At 37.8% G+C, this 25075-nt stretch overlaps 1 long non-coding RNA gene across 1 annotated transcript; it reads left to right on the top strand.

The window, feature by feature from the left end:
- The first annotated feature begins 7100 nt into the window (after positions 1–7100).
- On the top strand, positions 7101–22375 carry LOC135086983 (uncharacterized). The gene is made up of 2 exons (XR_010260655.1): positions 7101–7167; positions 17915–22375. It is a non-coding gene; the product is annotated as an uncharacterized LOC135086983 (long non-coding RNA).
- Positions 22376–25075: the final 2700 nt, after the last annotated feature.

Below are 25075 nucleotides of genomic sequence, written 5' to 3'. Positions count from 1 at the left end.
AGAACATTGACTAAATACTTTCAGAGGGCTTAGTGTGAGTTTACATCAAACGTCCTCACTAGTGAGCGCGGTAAAAAAATATATGAACATTTTAGTTCTTGAAAGTTTGCGCTAGGGGCGCTATACAAGCCGTCATACATTTAATGTAATTTTTTACGCAGTCACTGGTGACGACGTTTGATGTAAACTCGTACTAAACCCTCTGATCGACTACGAAGTGTTCGTTGCACAGTTGGCTACTTAATTACTTAATACTCGACTGTTTACTAGCCTAGCCGCAACTAGGTGCCCTTTAGTCTCAGAGTGTCCAATTTGCAAAATGTCAAGTGGTAGCAAAATGTCAGTCTCAAAATGTCCAAGTTGCGAAATGTCCAAGTCTCAAAAGTTCAAAGTTTCATAAGCAATTATGAAATGTAAAACTCTTTTAGAAACTTTGAACTTTTAAGACTTGGCCATTTCGCAACTTGGACATTTTTATAATTGGACATTTTGCGACTTGGACGTTTTGAGACTTTGACATTTTGCTACCACTTGACATTTTGCAAATTGGACATTCTTAAATCATGGTTCTCAAAACCAAGCCGTCGCCAAAATAAAAGAAGAAGAAGAAGACTAAACCGACTAGGTACTGTCCACAAATGACGAAACGCCTTAGCACGCGTCGCTCGGCTGCCTCGCAGACATCTGCGCTCGGCGTCTTTGCCATAATCAGAACGTATTTTTAGATCTCATAGCACTAAGTTAACGGCGATCAACAACCGCTTGTCATGCACAATTTTAGGATACTGTATTCAAATTAATTGTGATAGATATTTTTAGTTGTTTTGATCTGAGTGACCAGGTGCGGGTACATTTGGCATGCTTACATTATTATAGTTATACGCGAGCATTTTATAGTAATAATAGATCGTATCGATCGTATGAATAATCGTCAATAGTTCAATTTATTATTTATACTGAATAATCTGAATTATCTAAATATATTAGTCGCTTTATTAGCGTGCAAGCATAATTAGGATAATAATGAATCTTCCCTTTCATATTATTAAATGATATAATGAATAATAATCAGAATTGATACAAATAATGTTAATTGGTGTGTAAACAATATTAAGATAATAATGACACATGTATTTTATACTTAATAATTAATCGTCAATAGTTAAAATTATGGTGCATTTATACCGGACAATGTTATAATAATACAAATTATCGTTCATCGTTCAAACACGAAATATTGCCGGTGCATTACCACTTCCTAAAACCTGTCGTAAAAATACAAGGTTTTACCACACACATAATTTTATGGTGAATAAGTATTAGAATATGTACTACACCTCCACCCCCCAGTGATGCATTTTATAAAATCCACCAATGAAAATAAAGCCATGTATTCATTAGGCAACATTTGTTGATAAACTGTTTATGACTAGTGCGAAACAAGTTTACCATAAACACAGGTTTCTGAAACTTGGCCGTCCACACTTGCTCTCCGCTCATAGCGGGGAGCACGGCAACATGTGTCATAAACAATGTTTCATCACCTATGTTTATGGACTGTTTATAAACTGTTTATAGAGATGATTAAACATTATGAAACATTGTTTATGAGCAGTTTATAAACAGTGTTTATCAACAAATGTTGCCTAATGAATACATGGCTTAATACCAACATGAAGCGATGTAGGTATCAATTTTTCAGTTGTGGACTAAATGATATCAGTCTTCCAAATTGAAAGTAGCAGGGTCTTATCGCATCGTGTTATTTCGTGTGTTGAAACGTGAGCAAGTTAAATTTACCCGCCACTGGTCCTAATGCGCTTGAATGGCAGTTATGAAACATCAGCAAACTACCTCTATGTATAAGTATTCTTTCTTATTTTTAAAGTTTTTTTTACATTATTTAGCAGCCACCAAAAACTAAAGTAGTATTAACAAGATGAAATTCCAGTGAACATAAATAAAAGATTGTGATCTGTATAAACGTGTTTGTACAATATTCTATACTATAACCACGTCAAAAGGGAATGTTAGGTTTACTCTAGGTGTAGTTTTTATTTACATTCGAGGCAGATTTTGATTCTCGTATTATTTGTATGATAAGATTAAAGTAATACAATTTCGTCGTTTGTTCATTATAAAATGAACTTTAATTTCGGCAGATTGTAAAGTTCAATTTGTAATGTTATGTAACGTAACCAGTGCCTGTAACCAAAACCTAATGCAAAACGTGAGGCCTTACCTACTTAAATGCTGATTGTAATCACTTGACCGATAGAAACTGTCAGTATTAAATCATTGGCGCCTATCAAAATCTGCCTTAATGTCTTTTTATATACATTATATATATCATACATAATATAAGCATTTAAATACCATAAGTATAAGTTTTATTTGTAGTGATATACAGCATTTAATTGAAGAGTTAACCTTATAATGTGAACCATTATAGAACGCCAGTGAATGTAAGATAATTCTACGAATGCTACAGTGAAACAGTATTGTGCATTTCTATATTGTGAATAATTTTAGGGTAATTTTTAATTAATGTAATGTATTATTGAATAGTTTGTGTGTGTACACTTAGTACAATATGTGATTTAGTGTACAATTATGTACTTACAATGATTTTAGGGTAACTGTAGACTCGTATATAAAGTAAATATGCTACATCACGGAAAATAAAATGAATATCACAATTTAGAATGTACCATGTGCGTCGCTATGAATTGGGTTAGTTGTTTTATAGAAATTTTTCATTGTAGAATTGATATTTTATACATAAATCTATTCTTATAACTTATAAATGCAATATACATCATATTTATATTATATAGTCTGAGTATTCGATAAATTAATATTATATCACATGCCTTTAGATCAAAGATATTTTTTCGGCATTGAGAAACTATTTGATTATACCGCAACGGGGTTCGTTCATGAGGCACTGCGCGGGTGTAGCGGGCAAGCAGATTGTATAAGCTACCATCCACATTACAAGAATTAAATGATCCTCAATCCGGACACCCAAAACTTTTGAACGTAAAGTGGTCCACTAGAAGAAAAAATTGACACCTGATATGGTCTATGCGCTGAAATATTATGACAAGCTATAGCTGTTCTCTATTCTGCGATTCGTAAGCGAATTAAAAAAGTCTCGTCATGTCTGAAGATATATTCTGCTTGACGAAATTATTCGTTTAAGCTGGTCACAATAAACCTGTTTTAATGTTTATGGCCAAACACCATTGATGCCTTGATTTTCCTCGTGTATCCAACACGATCAACATAGTCCAAAGCAATAATTATAAACTAAATATTAAATGTTTAAATATACTCATAATATTAGATGAAATATTTTTAGAACCGATTCATAGGGGCGCACGCAAACTTAGTCGAAGCGCGCTTCGCTGCTCGGTGCGCACGCGCTTGCTCTGCGACGAGCTACGTTACTATGAGCCTGCTAATGTAAGGAGTGTTAAAGTGTGAGATATTACCTGAGCATAAAAATAATTGAGCTAGCAAACTTAGTAGTAAACGTCGCCCGCGTGTAGTTGTACGGTGACGCTGTTGTGCATTCACGATAGCCTTATATTTATATACTCAGGTATTTTTATACTATTTCGCGTAGTAACATAAAATAGCATATTCCTGTTTAACACGTTTAGCACAATAACAGTTTACGCATGTTCTGTATGTATAGATAGCTTACTGTAGCTCATAGGGATGGTCGAGGCGGTGTAAAGTGTTGCTTGGGTTTCGCCAACTTGTTACATTGAGTCCTGTTTTATTAGGCAATGTCGAATGTGTTTTGTCTGCTCAAATAAAAAAATGTATCTTTCTTTGAGAGGCAAAATAATTCTTCAAAGAAGAGCACTAATAAATAAGGACTGTTGTTGATTGTTACGATGACGATTGTAGTTCGCGATGAACTATTTTGAATTTGTATGGACCGCCTGAAATGTTGACTCGATTTCGAGCCTTGAACTGACGTTACACTGCCTGCGAAACCTTGACAACATTTTATAAACGTCTCGATTGCAATAAGTAGATAATTTTAATGTCTCATATCACTTGAACTTTAGATCTCGATGTTAATGTTAGCGACACACCAAGTGTATTATTATAGCCACATGCATTTTATAGCTAATAAGGGTGTCGCGGTAGCATTTCAACGTACTTAAAGCAAAATAGTGTTTTGATCTTATTTTCAAGTGGGAATATGCGAATAGTGTGTAGATTGCGACATGATATTCGTATAAACCACTGCCATGGAGTCGATCAATTAAAGTTATGGTCACAAATTTTAAATTAAATTTAAAGACTAACTTTTAGAATTACATTTAAATCAAAATGAGTTTTTCTAAATTAATAAATAAGTCTGTTGATAATGCTTACGCTACCGCAATAAATAGGTGAAATACCTCCTTACTTTGAATGTTCTGACGCGACAACCTCGGTTTCCCGAACAGTGATACTAATATAAGAGATAAAAAAAATTGTTGTACTCCCGTTAAACAAACATTAAACCAGAGGAGAGTGGGGACAGCCGCACCGATCGGCTAGCGACGAGGGTGCGCGTACACAAAGTATACTCGCTACGAATCTGCTCCGCTAATAGGGATGTTTCCTGGGTCAAAAAGCAAGAGTTTTAATTAGTCCGTCAGTTAACTTATCAAAAAATACTCTACACGTATTTTTCACTTTTTCAAACTAATGAAAATTTAAAGAGATAAAGCGCGCCAAAGTTCATAAGAAGAGGCCCGTGACGTCAATGCGTGCATAAAAGTGCCGCACGTTGTGACGTCGTGTGGAACTTCAACGCACCATAACTATGTAATTATTTGTTAGATTGACAAATAAAAATATACGTGTCCAATATTTTTTGATATTAAACATTACGGACTAAAAAAAATTTTTTTAGGAAACTAGCCTATTCAACCGCCACGACGGTCTAGCACTGCCAATAGTATCTTTTCGAACCCACAGGCGCGTCGGCTTGCCGAAAGTTAACGTTTCGAATAGCGATTCAAGTAACGAATATGCTTTGTCTATAGGGCATATTAAAACCAATCCCCGATAATTAGTTAGAGAAGTATACATATAATGTTTGTTATATTCTGATAAATGACCCGCTAATATCTAAACATAGATATGCAACATTATTACATTGTTTATTGTAGGCTCTGCATTGAGGCAATATATTATAATCATATCAGCTACTAGTTTATATTCTTAATATACTAGTTAATAGTTTTTAAATAGTGTTTTAACTTCTCTAACTAAGGGCGTTTGGTTCGTGTAGTACGATCACGTATTTCGAGCGCGCCTATGTACTAGTGTCAATGGTCGGGCAATCACGAACACATCATAGATACAAAAATTGGTGCCTATTTTATACTGCGAACTATATATTATACTTTTTTATCAATCGATTAACGCGTAAGTGAAATACACTTGTACATAGGCGTTTGAAATAACAATGTTACACTTAGAAGTATTATTTTTTACTTTCTATGTCTAAGAAGTATTATATTTTTATAAAGTTACATTTACAACGACGCTTTCATGTTTATTCTCGCGATCTCTTATAATTTTGGACTGATTTTTATTGTAACATCTAGTAAGAGCTAATGGTTGGATGGTGGCCGCCGGCCGGGTGTAAATATTTGTATATACCGCGCGTGCGTAGGATAGAGTCGATTATTAAGACTGCTTTTTTGTATTTAATTGTCTTTTACCTTTCAGTGCCATTAATGTAATGCATTGATTGCGTTTATTTTTATATTATCTAATAAACATAAAGGTCAGTAGGACAATCGATGCAAAGCGACATGAAGTTGTTACCAGATACAAACTCGATGTAGTATAAGTGTCAGATTACTCGATTAAGCAGTATTCGCAAACCATTGCGACGTACCGTCTTCCTCATCGGTGAAGTGCTTCACTCGAATGAGACAGGTGGACGGAACCCAAACCTGCGCCCTATAGGACGTATTTTTGAAGCAATCGAATTTTGATTCACACACGGTACCGCACAAATCGTATGCGAATCGGAATTCGAATGTTTCAAAAAACGTATATTGATCACGTAATTGATAACGTTTTGAATAAATGCTTGCATAAATACTAGCGCCACCACGGTAGCGTGGCTACGGGACGGTCGTGTTTCGAGAAAAAGACGTTATCGCGTCTTAGCATTATTTTGAATTGTTTTGAGATCGTTGTAGTTATGCTAGAACTGGTTATATAATTTGAAGAATAGGCGGTGTGTCCGTGCAAAATTGATGAATAATAATATTATGCAGGTACTTAAGCAATTATATTCGACAGATTAATTCGCGAATTTGTGCGTAGCACTAAATAATTGTTCTATACCAAAATAGATAATAAATCATTTGGTTATTTTGTACTTTGCTATTTTTATTTACTACCCTTTAAATCCTGAATAATCTTCGTTATTATGAGTAGCGTACACATATCCTGCAGGATACACTACACTTGAACAAAACTTACTATACACATAATATTTTAAGTTATTATAATGCTTACTTAGTGGATAAAGTTCGCAAGTTTATAACTTAAACCCCCTTATTAATAAAAAGTTGCACCCTAGTTGTAGTCCACGCTTTTAAAGTGAAATTTCCATACTAAACGTCACTTTAAAAGTGTTCAACTGGGGTGTGCTTTTTATTAATAAGGTGGAAAGTTTTTAACGTATTATACGCGACTGCTCTGCGCTGCGTGGTAGTAAAAAGTGTCGAGTGAAGCTGATGTCCAAGATTTTAAGGTAAGATATTAAAAAGTATCGACTAACGTGGTGAATGAAATGATTTGCAGACGCGGAGAGCGCGAACGCGGCATTGGCGGCGGCGGGGCTGCGGCTGCGGCGCGCGCGCCTGTTCAAGCGCCAGGGCCGCGTGCCCGAGGAGCGCGCGCGCCGTCAGGCGTCCGAGCCCGCGCCCGCGCCGCAAGCCGCGCCCCCCGCGCTCGTCAAGCACGACTCCTACCCGCAGTATCCCAAGGTAACGATGACGATGACCCGGCTTAGCCTCAGGCGCGCGGTTCAAGCGCCAGGGCCGCCGACAGGCGTCCGAGCCCGCGCCCGCGCCGCAAGCCGCGCCCCCCGCGCTCGTCAAGCACGACTCCTACCCGCAGTATCCCAAGGTAATGATGATGATGACCCGGCTTAGTCTCAGAATGTCCAATTTGCAAAATGTCAAGTGGTAGCAAAATGTCAGTCTCAACATGTCCAAGTCGTAAAATATCCAAGTCGCAAAATGTCCAAGTTGCGAAATGTTCAAGTCTCAACTATTCAAAGTTTCTTAACAAATTATGAAATGAAAACTCGTTATTAGAAACTTTTAACTTTTAAGGCTGAGTTGCACCACCTAACTTTGACCGTAACTATAACGATAACCGGTGTATTTTCGATGGAGTTTGACAGACTTTTGACGTTTGTCAAAGTTAAAGTAAGACGGTGCAACCCAGCCTTAGACTTGGACATTTCGAAACTTGGACATTTCGAGACTTCGACATTTTTCTACCACTTGACATTTTGCATATTGGACATTCTGAGACTAAAGGGATGATGGTTCGGTTGATGATACATCCGACCGATTTCACTCCGACTCTTAGCTGTCTTGGCGGCGCTGGTGTGCTCGAAGATGGCTTACGTAGCCGATCTTCGCGGAAGACCCCCTCGCACATTTAGGGCATCTGAGCATGCCGCCAACATAGTTAAGGTAATACATCGAGACCGTAGCTACCGTCACCGCTGCCGGGGGACAGGGTGGTGAAAAGGACGCTGCTCCGTTCTGAAAAGGACGGGGTATACCCCCTAAAACCTCAGCGGCGTTCCGTCATCGCCCGAGTGTTGGCGTCGCGACTATCCGGCCGTAGCCTTTTTGTTCCTACAGGTTAAGCTAACCAGCTCCGACCACTAATCATACCCTCAGACCTCAGTATCTGAAGGTAAGAGATGAAGTCAGATCCACATCTCACGGTACGGCGTCGGTCATCCGAATTGGCAAACGATTGCAGAAACAAATGAGGCGGTTTCGTTGCGTGAACAAGACGAAAGAAAGTTCGCTTTTGGTGTCTTTTATTGAAGCCTGCAAGTCGTCGAGCCAAGCAGGACGTCGTTACCGCACGCCTGCGTATCGCGCCCTATAAGCACGGTCGCTGCCCACTCGATGTAAAGGTAAACCTTTTCTTATCTTTAAATAATGTTTTCCTGTACACTACAAAACTGGTGACTGTATTAAGACTACGAAATGATTAAAATCCAAATGCTATCACAATATTAGTAGGGCGAGGCTGAATTTAAACACAAATTCACAAGCACACACTCACTCACACGTATACACTTGTATTTTATTTATTAATTAATTATTTTGATTTTATTTACTTGTTTTTTGTTGAAACTTTATTTTGAACAGTGGTTCATCCTGACATTGGGCCGGACTTACAGTTTAAACGGAGACACTGGTCGTTGAGGGGAGAGCGTATGAATTATAAAACGTTTACGTATAAAAAACGTGCTTATGACTTACTTTTTGCGCTTAGGGCTATATTTCACCGGGACACCATGGCGGCGCAACCAGTCGTCGGCTACCAACAAAATGTATACAGCTCTATAGAGAGTTATTACTCACCTGGTGTCCGTTTGGTTGCGCAAAGCTGCATACATTTTGTTGGTAGCTGCGACTCGTTGCGCCGCCATGGTGTCCCGGTGAAATATAGCCCTTAGTGTTTTGCGTGTTTCGTCATTTCACCACTGCGCGTACGCACGCATTTTATATTCTGAACAGCTTGTCTGTCTAGTAGGTAGACTTAGAAGACTACTGTGTCTAACCATATTCTCGATCGATTTTGCGAATTCCCCCCCTCCCCCAATTCTCATCGCGGCTGTGTTTTGGCTGTTAGCGCTTGTCATATCTTGAATAATTATAAAATAACACAATAATTTTGATTGAATTGAAGTTATTAATTTCAAAAATATTTTTCTGTCAGGAATTGATTAATTTATAAGGCATTTCATCTTTTCTTTTACGAGATTATAGATTACACAAACTTTAGTACATAGTGTTGCTTCAAAATTACAACATTTTTATATACTCCAACCCAATTGGCTTAAAACTTAAGGATTTTTTTTCGTAAATTATTGGTATAGACCAAAACTTGAACGTTCTATTGGTCTGCTTTTAGCAATTCCTGTATTTTTTGCGGCCTACTCGTATTTATAGCTTTGTATCCGCTTGAGCATGCTCAGGCGAATGAGCGCTTCAAGTGAATAGAAGGTTTAAGCCTGGCCTCAGTCTAACTTTAAGCTGACGGGGGTGCCAAGTATCCGCAAAAGGAGGCCAGGTTTAGTCTCAGAATGTCCAATTTGCAAAATGTCAATTGTTTGCAAAATGTCAAAGTCTCGTAAAGGTCCAAGTCGCAAAACGTCCAAGTCGAAAAATGTCCAAGTCTCAAATTGTCCAAGTTGCGATATGTCCAAGTCTTAGAAGTTCAAAGTTTCTTATAAAGAGTTTTCATTTCATAATTTCTTAAGAAACTTTGAACTTTTGAGACTTGGGCATTTCGCAACTTGGACATTTCGCAACTTGGACATTTTGCGACTTGGAAATTTTGATACCACTTGACATTTTGCAAATTGGACATTCTGAGACTAAAGAAGAGGCCATACATATCACACAGGCCTAACTCGCGCAAGGAGTGCTACCCGTCTTCGAAAGCAGAGGATTCGAACCGTCTACTATCGCATAGTTGTCTCAGTCACAAAATATAACAGAAGGTAAACTCCATACTAAGCGCGCTCGAGCCACGCACACATAGACACCGCTCACGTACGCGTTATCAAGACTGTCTTGGACGAATGCGTTCGCTTGAGTGACGCTGCTCATGCGTTTGTGAAATTATTTTGTTTGTGCGAAAATGAGTGAACAACAAAAAAGGGGTATTATAAGTTTATAACATTTGTTAATTAGACGGTTGCTTACACTCAACATTAAAAACTAAATTTTCGTTTTTGAAACTAACAGTTGATTCCGGGAGGTAAGTAAGGTATTTATGTGTATTTCAATAGTTCGTTTAACGTTGACAAATTGAAAGCCAACTCAATTATTAGGAATTATTGGATAATAGTGTCAACCACTCAACTACATACTACTTCCTTCTCGTGTATTTGTTTGCAAACTATTACTATAATAACGTTCTAAACATAACTAAATAAGTATACGTGGATATCTGTTATTGTCTTTCTTCCATAGTATTAAGAGTAACATTTTTCTATCATAACGAAATAAATGCAACACATGACAAGACAACCCTAGCGCGACGGCCGAGAGTGCGAGCGAGCGAGGTATGCAAAGCGAGGTACATACATGAGTTTACCTTCTGTTATATTTTGTGTCTCAGTGCCAGAGATATGGGAGCGGGACGGGAGGGTTTTTTGTGACGTCATATCTAGTGCTATAAAATACAGTAGACGTAAACGAAGAGCTTGAAGTGAAGATAGCCTAGAAGGAAAGATAGCATGGTAAGTGTTACTGTTTTTGTTTCATTTTATTTTTTTTATTCTGTGGTGTTTTTATACTATTATGTATTTTCATTCTTAACACTTACACAATCATCATTATTGCGACGAGCCATTTCCGAATGAATAGTCAGCAGGTGAGTCTTAAATAGCCTCAGATTGGGAATTGTCGAATAGCTGTCAAAAGACGAAGGTGTCGTTCATTCGACCACTTTCTCATATTACAGAAATGTCTTGTCTTGCCTTGGACTGTAGTATTATGCCCTCTTAACTGACGCAGAGGTCAATCAAAGGTAATTTCACATTGTAGATTTAAAGCATTTAATTATCTACATGCATATTATATTGTCTGTGTGGCTAGTCCAAAAACGGCTAGTTTCTGTTTTTTGCAGCTGTATTTTTTAATTTTATTTATGTTTCATATAGCTTTATTTTGTCTCAATCTACACACATAATTTATTAAATAAGATAGCACAGGCCTGCAAAAAAAAAATTTTTTTTTGGTGCAGCCCTTTTTTTTTATACGGTCGATAAAATGGGTAATGGACAATATATTCACATACTTCATTTCAAGTCATCAGCTCTAGTTTGTCGACTAACCTCATTTTAATTTTTTTCCCGCCTTGTTAGCAAATAGTCATTATTACATTAATATCGATAAACTTTATGTTACTATTTTAATGTGGCTAGTACGTCCAGATGTTGTGTTAACGATCCTGATTCATTTTGATAAGTTTGTGGTGAATAATACTGAAAGATCAGCGTCAAACCATTAAAAACACGGTAAATCGTTTGTATTTTGCTCACTTTGGTATTGAAATTCGGCACAAAAATTAAGTGTAGCTGCTTCATATTGTATGTAAAATATGCGTTGAACATCTGCGACGATGGGAGAAAGGCACACGTAAGTTTTTGAAGCTTGGAGTGCCTATGATATGGCAAAAATAGTCAATTTTTGCATTTAATTTCACAGAATTTTCGTGGTTTAAGTACTGAAAAACTAAAAGAAGGTAGTTTTGATGGACTTCAAATAATTCTATGAATAAAAGACACCACTAAATTTGAGATTTCTATGAATTATGTGGAACAGCTTGCGTGGATATCTTTTGTGCCAGTTCTACAAAATTTCCTCGGAAAGCATAAGGCTGACAACTATGTAGAGTAGTATAGGATGTGCTAGTTCAATTCAAAGATTTAGGCTGTTATATGGGTATAAAATTAAACTATCTCTACAGTAACCCAGATCCACTCCAACAAAATTTAGGAGAACTAAGCGAAGAACAAGGAAAACGTTTTCACCAAGATATAAAAACAATGGAGAGTAGATACCAAGGAAGATGGGACACTTATATGATGGTCGACTACTGTTGGGAATCATGCGAGATTGCCCAAGTAAGTTTCATTCGAAAAAATCACTCAAAAGACAATTTCTTGATGTTTAATGCTAATAAAAATAAATAATAATTGTGAAAATTGTTTTTCACTTATCTCGGGAACTAGAGCTGATAGAGAAAAACTAATTACATTTTCGATATCGCCATGTAAGACATACTTAAAATCAGGTCTTAAATCCCCGGCACCAAAATGGCTGTAGGCCAGTGTAGTTTATGATTCTTTAAAAATACTCCCACTTTATAAGGAACAGAAATGTTTGCCAAATCGTCCGTACTAAATAGCAATTCCATAAAAGACGAATCATATGGAGTGCGTTAGACACTTGCGTTATTTCATTACACATTGTCATTTGCACCGAATGCACTGGGTCATGACGTTTTTGACATCTTATAGTTTTTTGAAACATCAATCAAGTAATTTGTTAGTTAGAGGGGCTTTGTAGAACTAGTTGGAGGCTCCCAGCGACGTGTTTCCCGCAGAGAGCTCCGCATCAAAAAGGACATTGGCAGAGATGGGAAAAATCTTTCTGTATTTTCATTCTCTCACTTCTATAAGTGGCACTTAAAAACATGTATCAATATTTGTTTTTATTGTTCCAGACGGATGCAAGCGAACCAACGGCGACGGACACAAGCGGCGCGCAGGCCGGCGGCGTCAAGCGCGAGCTCGACGACTTCGACGCCGCCGCACAGTTCATGTCGTCACAGTTGCGCGGGCTACCTTTGCCCTTCGCTATTCATTGTCAGAATGTTCTAAATTCGTATGTGGCCAAATTCCGGCTTAATTTATTGAAAATGAAACCCCCAGCGTCCCCTATGAGTGCAGTTCTGGATCAGCCGCACAACGAGGAGGCCGCCCCGGAGCCCTCGACTTCCTCGCAAGCCTCGGGTCCCGGTCCCGACGTCAAGTATTACGAAGTTAGTATTGACATTCCACAGACTGAGAATCAGCCGGAGGCCGAACGGGAAAGTTCCCCCGATTGCGTCATCGTGCCGGCCGAAGCGGCCGAGGAGGACACGAACGCGGAGGATACGATCGCGGAGGAGACGAACGCGGAGGAGTCGAGCGACGACGACTCCGACGACTGCGAGATCATCGAGGTGCCCGCCGAGGAGCCGCAGCAGGTGGACGACTCGTCGCAGGAGGCGCCGCAGGACGAGCCCGACGACTGCCTTATCACGCGAGTCTACTTTTTGTCGCCGCCGCCGCCGCCGCTGCCGCCGCCGCCGCCGCCGGCGCGGCCCGTGCCGTACAACCCGCCTCAGGCGCACTTCTCCGGCTATGTGCCGGCGCCGCAGTACTTCGCGCCGCCTTGCGTGCTAAGCGGCGGCTGCCCGCTGCCCCCGCCGGGCTACCACGACTGCTCCTGCTGCCCTTGTTCGTGCTCGGGGCCGCCCATGCCGCCGCCCATGCAACACATGCCGCCGGTGTTGCATTGCCCCACTATGCAGCTAACCATCCATCCGGGAATGCCACCGAATATGCAGCCGGTCATGCCGCCGTCTATGACGCCGACTATGCCGCCGACAATGCCGCCGACTATGCAGCCGGCTATGTCGTCGACTATGCAGCCGGCTATGCCGCCGACTATGCCGCCAATCATACAGCCCAATTACCAAATGGAGGAAGAACCAAACTTGCCAGATGAGTACGTTCAAATATAAGACATACCTACATGTGATTGTGATATTATACACGTATTTACCCAATTTTATATAATATATTAATTAAATCCACAATAGCTGAACGGTGAAGGCCGACTCGATATCCGAGGAACGCGGGTTCGAACCCCGCCGCCGCTCGACTATTGTGGTGAGCCCACTCGTGACACAAGCATATTTAGCTTAGTACGAGGGGCTGACAGAACTATTAGTTATTTGTGAAGTACAAATTACTAATATTCTTTTTATAAATGTCCTATGTATATCTAGTCTATAACTAGACTGCCTAGATGTAAGATTTTATCAATGTTTTTAAGAGTTTATTTCGTTTGATTGAATGTGCATATCGGACTGATGACTTTCACTTAGCACGATACCCGCTTCGAAGGCACAGCTCTGCGATGGCGATCAAAGGCAATGGGTTTTATCTTTGCTCAGTTAGAACGCCTTGTACTCCGTGTGCGCATTGTTGATGCGGCGTCCTTTAGCGTGAGTACCACAGTCGCCCGCGACGTCCTCGTAAACTAATACAATTCCACTTCACTTACTTAGCATGCTATGCATGTCCTTCATACCTTACGGAATATTATCCGATATCTTCTAAATATTATATAACTAAAAGGTGACTGACTGACGTAGTGATCTATCAACGCACAGCCCAAACCACTGGACGGATCGGGCTGAAATTTGGCATGTAGGTGGATGTTATGACGTACGCATCCGCTAAGAAAGGATTTTACGAAACTCCACCCCTAAGGGGGTAAAACGGGATCCACTCGTACGAACGAAGTCGCGGGCGGCCGCTAGTTTTCAATATAATTCTAGTCGAATATTATTACGGGATAATCTAACGTGTATGTATTTGTATCCATCATTAATGTAATAGCTGTAGGACTTCAATGAAAACGTTGTCATCCCCTGCTTTTAGCCCCCTGCTGTCTGATGTGGTATCCAAACCCGAATTTATTAATAAATCTAGGTATACCATTGATTGTTAATTTTTACTTGAAAAGTATGTAATTATTGTACCAATTTATTTAGTAGACGTTTTTAAAATTAAATTGTTAGTATTTATATATTATTTTATATTGTAAAATATCTTTTAAAATGAAAAAAGAAATAGGTACATATTATTCGTAACTTATTCGTAAAAAAATGTAATTAATTTGTTCAATGTTAACCAATTTATTTGATCCTCATTTATATTAATATTAAGTTGAATATGCCATTAGTGCAATTCCACTGTAGTGTTCAGTGGGCTGAGTGTGGGTTTACTCACCAGTAAGCGCGTTTAAAAAATGTATGAACATCTTAGTTTTTGAACGTTTCCCGCTAGGGGCGCTGTACAATCCGTCATACATTTAATGTCATTTTTTTGACGCGCTCACTGGTTAGCGCGTTTGATGTAAACACACTAGGCCCTCTGGTTTTTATGACATAATTTACATATAAGATAATGTATCTTTTAAAATAAAGTTATAATTATAAGATACTGTGCTCAGTATACACATGTATTTATAAAATAAATGCATTCATTAAATACATTATTGTAGTTTTTCACTTTTCTGCTGTGCAATTAGGTTTCTGTCTGTACGCAGGTATAACCTCTTTCGGAGTCATATACAGGGTGTGGCGTAAATAGTGGCCCAAAGCAAAAGGGTCGATACACTGAACACTGGGGTACCACATAACAGTTTAAAAAAATATATAATATGTATGTTATACAGGGTGTTAGGTAAATGGGTATATGAGCCGACACTAGCCCATGTTAACATGGGCATATAAATGGTATGGTGAAGTCAGAAAATTTATATCTTCATTTTAATTTAGTCGGCCGTTTGGTGTAGTGGTTCAGAACGGACTACTATGCCGAGAGGTCCCGGGTTCGATTCCCGGCCGGGCAGAAATTGAAATGATGAATTTTAATTTCTGTGACGGGTCTGGGTGTGACTATGTATAATATTTATGTATTAAAAAAAAAGTATATAAGTAGTATATCCGTTAAGCTAGCACCCATAACACAAGCATTAAGTTGCTTACTTTGGGGCTAGCTGGCGCTGTGTGAAATTGTCCAAAGATTTATTAATTATTTAAATTTTCATAGAAATCGATTTTATAAAATGTATTTTGTATGACAATAAAAAAAATTAAATGATGATATAAAATTTCTGACTTCACCATACCATTTATATGCCCATGTTAACATGGGCTAGTGTCGGCTCATATACCCATTTACCTAACACCCGGTAGTGTTAAAAAAATTGATAAAATATTTTTTTTTACACCATAATCATGTAAAGTCAAACGATTTGTAGTGAGTATTAAATTTCGAAACAAACTATTTTGCTTATTAAAATTCAGTTTGTAAAAAAAAATATTAGAATACTTTGAATACATGTAATTAGTTAGCAATAACACAAAAAATTGCATTCAAAATACCGTGCATTTTTGATATTGCAACCAAAGTAACGCAAAGTACCACTATAAAAATAAAGTTTTAACAGCCTTGATTTTTTTTAAATTCTGGTATGTGGTACCTCAGTGTAGTGTATCGACCCCTTTGCTTTTGGACCACTATTAACGACACACCCTGTATACAGTGGATCAGCATCAAACGTAATGTAAGACACTCCGCAGACTGTCAGGCGGTGGAGTGATCCGGCTATTAAACAATATGAACATGTATGGAAGTGCGCACACTACATTGATTTGGTAAAACTGTATAGACAAAAACATTGACTTATTTATTTATTTAGGTTTGCATTTACTAAGAACTATAAACTGCTACAGTCAAACACCGATTTGCAAGTAATTAGACTACAAAATTATTGTAAGGTTTATAAGACCCCATGGAAGACAAAAGATAGAAAACAGTACCAGTCGGTGGACTCATGACCTATTATAGTGAGGGTTGATGAAAGCACACATACACGCTCTCACTAACACACACACATTCTGACTTTATTTTGGTTATGAACAAAGAAAATAATATTGTATAGCATTTGGTAAAATAATCTAGGTAGTGCCAGTTTCCACGTCATTCCAAGAACCCTGCAAAGTAAGTTTTTATTTTTCTATTTGGAAAATGTTATTTATAGTGAGAACAACCTAATGACTATAAAATGATACAGTACTGATTACTGCTACTGCTGTGGTCAATATTAACTTTGTTTCCTTGTAGGCAAGTATTACTATAGGCAGTAGTGGGCTGTGCGAACTGTACCTAATTAGTCCCTAATAATGGTACTTGATTAATATGTTGTGCTTAAGGAGTGAAACGACTTTCAATAGTCGATTCAAACTTAGCGCTGTGCGATCTGATTTTGGCGTTTTGCTGAAAGAATCTTTATTTATCGGTTCTGCGAATTGATTCTTCTGTATCATATATCAGTCTTAAATATTTTTCTTTGAAAATTGCAATGTTAATAATAAAGCTGTTCCCCAAGACAAGTTATAAAACGTGACATTTTTAATTTCGAGATCACTGCACGGAGCCGACCGAAGTGTGTGAAGTGAAGTGAAGCGATTTCTAGTAAATTTCTAGTTGTAACTTGTCTAGGGAGCTCAACTTGTGGCTGTGCTATTGGCTGTCTTAGAAAAAACATTCTATAGTTAGGACTTAGGAGGTATAAAGAAACAAAACTAGATTTTTAAACTCCAGCATAAAAGTTGTGATCTATTCTTGAATGTGAAGAGTTTGAAGATTGCATGAATATTATGTGAATCGAGCGCGATGGTCCTCTCAAGCTGGGTACTCATCTAGCCGTGTAGCATGTAATGTGTCAGATACTGTATCAAGTGAGTACATAGGTACGAGCCCGCTGCGAGCTGCTCGCGCGTGGTTCGCAGGGAGATCGCAGCGACCCGCCGAGTGGCGGTATCACTGCGAACACAAAGACGGATATTGTCACGATTACGGGAGCTCGCAGCTAGATACGCGATGACCGTGGACGAACCGTACTCACTTGAAGGTTGGATACGTTACATGCTAAGTTACGTGCTACAAGGCAGGTGAGTACCCTGCTTCAGTACCTCTAGCATGAACAACTTTCGTCTTCGAATCGTTTGCGTATTCGACAAAATTCGATACTCAAACTTCGAATTAAACGATAATGTGACAATTCTGATTCTCAAAATAGGTTTCGTGCAACCATTTCTCATACTAAGTTCACTTTCGACAAGTTCACAAGGACGCTGTTGTGATTTTCGCACTAAATCTTTTGATGGCGATTCGAATACGCAAACGATTCGAACTCGAAAGTTTTTCGTGCTAGCCGTACTGTACGCCTGTCTCAGTCGCACCCTCGCGTTCCAGAACCGGCGCTCGCGGACGCAGGACCACGAGGTGGGCTCGCTGCTCATCCGCGCCGTCACTCTGGTGGAGCGGCCCGAGGCGCCGGCGCAGGCGCGCGCGTCTCACACGCCCGCCGTGCGCGCCGGCCCGCCGCTCAGCTGCAACTTCTGCTGGAACACCGTGGACGAGTGCGGCCGCATCCTGCGCCGCAAGACCCAGTACCACTGTCCCGAGTGCCGCACCAACCTCTGCATCGTGCCCTGCTTCCACGAGTACCACGACGGGCCCGAGGCAGACGCCCCGAGCGCCAGGTGAACGCCCCGCTCGGCCCTCGCGGACTCACAGCTACCAATCCGACGCGAGAGCTTGGCATTCTCAGCCATCTCAACTGACGTCAACACAAAAATATTGCTTAAACCATCTCCCTAAATTAACGGGAAATTAAGTCATAGGCAAATCTAACAATTTCCATGTCTTGTTTTGGAATGTTTTCATATTCATTCGGATGATGATTTGACATCGGGAAACGTACAATTTCTATGCTAGAGGGAATGATAAACATTTTAAAATTATCAAAATAACCAACTTTTTGGACTAATTTTAGTAGCTTTTCTAGGTGTTATTGAATAACTCGATTGAGTATTATGAAGTATTTCAATTTCCAGTACATTGTATGTACTATACTTTTTCATATTGCGCGCGTGTCGTGTATATTAAGGAGTATGCCTTTAAGATTTGTCTCTTGCTATGATTGAGGACCTAATCCCGCGATGGAGCATTGATATTGATATACCTACAAATTGAATTTGATATGTTTTTACACGTGTTATAATGTACTGTCTGAGGATGCAGGCCAACTCATTCGTCCAGTTTGGATATTTAAAATGTTTTTGATGTAATTAATGCTCGAACAGTTAATTGCGGGTGGGTCCCAGCTTAAAGCTGATTGTAAATAGTAGCCTGAATTAGGAGTAATTTGACGTTTTTGAAACGTGTGTTAGCTCGTAAGTAAAATGAGAGTTTTGAAGCGCACTAAACTGAAAAGCCATAACATTGAGATATATTTAAAAATTGATAACACGTTATCGAAGGATCTTGTGAGTGTGCAATTTATGAAAATAGGTATTTACAAATACAGAATATTTTTTTTTCTTATAAATGAAAATAGCACATTTTATGGTATGGAGCTATATTTTTATATTGCAGAGTATACGTGTACCTACTGTACAAGCTATGAATTCGATATTGCCAATATTTAATAATATTACCATTAAGGTTCTGTGATGATATTGTGGCTTGATTAGGTGCCAGAGTGTGAATGTCTTTAAGATGTTATTGTTAGAATAGGAGCACTTTTTGATAAAAATATAAAAGCTATATTAACTACAAAGTTACAAACACGGAAGCAATCTATTTTCAACAAATACCGTAGCGTTTATTAAAATAATATTGTATATAAAGTGTATCTATATGACATGCCAATATTGGACCCCAAGCGAGAATGATATTTGTATTTTTGTATAGCACACACTATGTAGTAGCATATTACTAGTGTGAAATTTCAAGCTTTGACAGCGATTTTCTGGTAATTTTTTATAACAAGAATTTAAATAATGTTGATTGGATAGCGCATTTTCGTGCTAAACTTTCAAATGTTAAGTTTAGAGCATTTGTGGTACAAATCTTGTGCATCAAAGGTTTCAAAAAGAAGGCAATGAGGTGCCCTCAGTTATTGTAATGATTAAATAATACAGATTTTCCAAATTGCTCGTAATGGCAAAAGTTTTTGATCTTCTTCGATCTTCTGTATTAATTAATTAATTACTTCTTTGAAGCCGGAAGGCATGTATCTATAATTTAAATATTTATAAACATCCATTTTTTTCTGTAGGTGCTGTTTTCTACCTCTTCCTAAGCGGTGCTTAATTTATATTGTACATTTTCCTTCATTTTCCCGAAGTATTATACTTAAGTTTAAGATATTCTATATTATGAGCCATGACAAAGGCATTTTGAGTATTTTACTTTGTACAGGGTGTTGTTGGCAAAATGATGACTTGCTAACGCGTACCTCAAGCGGTTATAGCATGGCATATGTCAATCAAATTAAGTATTCTTTATTCTTCAGCATATAATAATATTAGGTAGTTTATATTACGTCTATAATTTATTCAAACATTAATTGAATGTAGAACTATATTACATTACCGTGCAGACATGAAATACGAGCCTTATTATTTTATTCTTTCATGAAACTCAACTAAATAGAATTAACAAACTCGCTTGGCTACTAGGGAATGACAGACATGACAAAAACTATTTTTAGATTTGCTATTTCTAAATTATTTAAGTATCGATGTCTATGCTCAAATTAAATTATTATCACTTAATTTTTGTTTCAAAAGAAACCCTATTTAGGGTTCCATATTTTCAATGTATTAATGAGAAGGATAAAAATGATGGTATTTTGGAACTAACGTACAAAATATAGGTTAAAGTTAGTTACACCATGTACAAAATGTAACTTCTAAGCAATCATTTAACATTTTCAATTTGAATAAACAGAATACTACATTATTATACAATTTTAATATATCCGATATTGTAAAGATGACGTGAGTTATATTTTTGTAAATTAGAGTGAACGTGAAGAGTGACTATTTATAAAAAAATAACATAATATGAATAAAAGTTTAAAATTGATATAAATATACCTATTGTGTAGTAATAATTGTTAAAATTGGATGACATATCAGTCAAAGAATGATTATAGAAAAATAAATACATAAAAATTTGGTAAAATACTTGGCGTTAAAACAGATTTATACCTACCTGTTGTTGAAAACTTTGGATGTTGTTAGATGTTTTGATATATTTGGTTTGGTAGTCAGACTTTTGTACGAAAATGTGTAGTTAAAAGAACGCTTGAGTTGCTATGTAGTTTACAGCAGTTTTGCAGTCTTAAGCCCTAATCATATTTTGTCGTGGGTAGTGCCAGAGTAAATACAAATGAGTAGGTCATCTTCATATAAACGCACCGAGCGCGGTTTCACGCACGCACACACTGACAAAATTCGGCGCACCTCACCGCTAATCCACGCTAAATTTTGTCAGTGTGTGCGTGCGCGCCGCATACGTATTGGCGCGCTCACATACAAACCGCGCTCGGGCGTTTCTATGAAGATGACCTACTCATTTGTATTTACTCTGGTAGTGCTCTACATTTGGACTGGAAACGTCGCGTGCACGAAGCATCCGTGTTATTCAAATAAAATATTTGACTTTTTGGACAAGCCATGGTTATGTAAGCAAAGTTTAGTGAGCAAGAAGTAAAAAAATATGTATATTGTGTGTTCGTCTTGGTAGATCTCGAGGTAACATGGGTTTGCCATAGTTTATTGCTTCGACTTGCCTCAATTCGTCTGAGGAAATATAATAATTTCGAGTTTATATAAATATATCTTATTGATTTGGAGGGTGAGTCGAGTTGAGGTATCGTCAATAGGAGGTATTTCTCACTCATACTTGACACCAAAATCGCTGACAACGATAATATTGTATAGTCGATAATGTTTAGAACTAGTTAGTTAAGTACCCTGATTTATATCTTTATAAATGTTGTTGAAAATAAATATGTACCTATGTGCAATTAAATACTTAATGTTATTGGAGATTGATGTTAGAGCAGTGTAGGGGTGCTTACATGCTGGCAAATGTTAGGAGTTTTTGTAAACTCTTCATATTATTATCACGTTCAGTTAAGCTTTCTTGGTAAACAGTATTTAGCGAAGAGCGTTTAGCATTTTTTTTTTCAATTTTACAGATTTTTTAAAAGTTTTGCAGATTACTATTTGAAAACAAGCTCATGAAAGTGTCTGTTGGTACCTTGAAGCTGGCAGCGGTACCTTTCTTACATGTTTGTTATAAGGGAGTGACTATTTCTGTAGTTTTCGGTGTGGAATATTCCAGCTTTGTATGTAAGCACCCTTAACAAATAAATTATTACCTGGAGTCTGGAACTCTGGTTGACTTAGGAAATGTATGTCCCTGACGTTTATTGTAAACGGATCTCGATAAAATGCATACATTTCATTCAATATTTTTTCATTAGAACATGTGGCAATTACTTGTAGTTTTAAAAATAATCTTCCCCTATTGTTAGGTGGTTACGTATGAAATTGCTGTGTAGTTTTCAATACAAATAAGTAGTAACATGGTATTTATAGGGATAACGTGTAACTGTACCAGCAATGTCATGGGTAGGCATCTAGTAAGATCCTGTTTACTGTTTTATATTACTGGTTTATCGAAATTTTCATATTTCGTGGTATATAATACTGTTACTGAAAGTTGTGCAAAAATTTTCAAGACCTAATAGCTCATGTTCTAAAGATATTATGCCATAATCTCGAAAATAATCTATGTATTTTCATTGAGAGTTGAAGAAATTTATATCGTTATTCAATAAAGTATCTTTTCAAATGTTTGTATTATTTTATTTTAATGTATGAACTATGAATTAAATACTTATACCCCTTCCTTCGTGGTAACAGTACTGCTGTTATGGGGCAGCTTCCATTAAGAGACCACCATGAGAGTCACAGCGGCCTAAATACAATTCCTAAAATTTAAAGATTTAAATGTTAAAAACAAAAAGGTTTGGTTTTAAGAAAGCAAAGATTGCTCTCGCTGAGTATGTCCCACGATTCTGATACGTCAAGTGGCAAAAATCAAAAACTATAGTATAGACCCAATATACTGAACTGTCCTACCCGTGACATTGACAGGGGGCGCCACCGTCAATACCGAATCGATTTTTGCCATGTTGGAAACTATATAGTTGAACGATGGTGGCGCCCCTCTGTGAATGAGTTTGGTGGGACAGTTCAGTTTAGGTCATCTTTAAACCCAGTATTGATATTATTCATCATCATCATTTCAGCCATAGGACGTCCACTGCTGAACATAGGCCTCCCCCAATGACTTCCACATCGCACGGTTGGTAGCGATCTGCATCCAGCGCCTTCCTGCTACCTTTATCAGGTCGTCGGTCCGCCTTGTGGATTATTGCCCTCTGGTAATGTCATATTAGGTTGTCCAACGTGGCAAAAATCAAAACCAGCGGGACGGTTCAGAGTAGGGCACCGTTGGAGTTCGTCGATGCGAGCGAGCTTTGGCGTTGTTCGTGGCGTCAGCAGTGTGGACAGTGTGGACTGGACTATGAGAACGTGGCCGAAATGATGATTTCTGTAAATATCAAGAACAGATAACAAAATATACAATATTACTAATTCCTACTAATATTATAAATGCGAAAGTTTGTATGGATGTCTAAAATGTTTGTTACTCTCTCAAGCAAAAATCGTCTGGAAGTGCTTTAAAAAGAAAAAGAAAAATATACACGACATCGTACATAAAGGCTATACATACAATAAATACTTTAAAAAGGTTAAGTTACATTTTAAGCGCAAGTAACTATCAACGATGCAGTAGGTAAAGATTAGACCTCAAGAAGAAATTAGTTTATTTAATATAATTATTATTTACAAAAATACCTGCGTTTACAAAAAAAAAACCTAATTAAACATTAAAACCATACAATACTTACAATTAATTGAAGAAACGATATCGAATTATGGATAGCACTAAAACTTATACCTATACTGTTCTAATTTATGCTATTAAATAAAAGACATGCGAACATTTTATTATGTATTTCGTGACATTTGATTACATTTATGTACGTATATTATTAGTATTTTACGGGTGCGAGTAAACAAACAATGGTAGCTTTAAACAATCTACAAAGATCACAAGAAGTTTGCGGACACGGCCCGCGCCGCGAAACGAGCCTTAAATGCTGCGGCAGACGTCCGGCGGAGCATCTACCAGTTAAGAACCCTTAACAATTAAATTAATACAATCTACCGCGTTCACCGAACGCATGCCTCGAGGTATATGCATCGTGCTGCGAGATACTTCTGCAGTCAAATAATTGAACGTCAAACATTTGCTAGTTCACAAATAAAATTGTACCTTTGCACGCGATCTGGCAACACCATTCATATTTCTATTAAAATACACATAATATTATACCTGGCCATAGAATATTGACGTTTAATACTGTCTATGTAGGATTCCGATTACAATGCATATTATTATGACAAATGATAAAAGTTTCTATGCACCCAATGCGCGGGCATTACCTATAATGGGGGACGATAAATACACGATTTTATTGTCGATGGTACATAAATTATACTAACTATAAATCTGGCAAGATGGGGAACTAAGGTAAGACGGACAATACCATAAATATTATGCACATTTAATTAAAAAATGTTGCCACTATATTCCGTCTCGGCAGCCTTGGACTCGATTGTGTCTAAATAAAGCGTGCATCAATAATAAATCAAAAGTCGTATACCACAATTAAGACTAACAAATGTCCACTGAAAATCTCCCCATTAAAGATTTATTACAAAAATATTAATTCAATTACCTACATATAAATACTAAATGAATATCCTAAGACTTAAAATTAAACTTGCTTAGTTCACATTTATGTACAAGTTATATTGGTATAGCGTCTAATACATTTATATGGAATAGTGAAGAGAATCGAAGAGTCGGTGCGCGCTCGAGCCGAGCGAGAAACATACGAGCAACTAAACATATGCCAACTAAAGAGTTCCGTAGGTGCTCGACCAAAAATGCTTTTACTTGCATACGGAATCCTTTGTATTACACCTACTTAACAATAACATAAAATTGCCCATAGCATAGATTCCAACGCTTGGTGGAGGCAAACAGACAATGCCTACTAATTAATATAACTTACAGCCGTTCTAGTAATAGAACGCTGTCTGCGTTTTTGATGGTTTCAGTATAACTTGAAACATCATTGAATAATTTTGACACATCGTCTTGAGGACGGACGAAGCTGGACTATTCCTGACTAGCAAATCTAGACTGATCATTTGTTGTGTAAAAACGAGGTCACCTGGAAAGTTTCCCGTTATCTAGTTTCTTGGCTTTAATATTATCACATTGCCACGTGTTTTGCCACTGTACTTTTAAGTACATATTATACTGAGTTGAGTCATTATTTTTTGCTAAATATTTATGAATAGAGTACGATCAAATAATTAATTATAGTCCAGTAGAATTAGCTTTTAAATC

Source organism: Ostrinia nubilalis, chromosome Z (genome assembly GCF_963855985.1).
Source record: "Ostrinia nubilalis chromosome Z, ilOstNubi1.1, whole genome shotgun sequence".
In the NCBI taxonomy this organism is placed as follows: domain Eukaryota; kingdom Metazoa; phylum Arthropoda; class Insecta; order Lepidoptera; family Crambidae; genus Ostrinia; species Ostrinia nubilalis.
The sequence above is the reverse complement of the archived record's forward strand: the minus strand, read 5'-3'. Positions and strand labels throughout refer to the sequence as shown.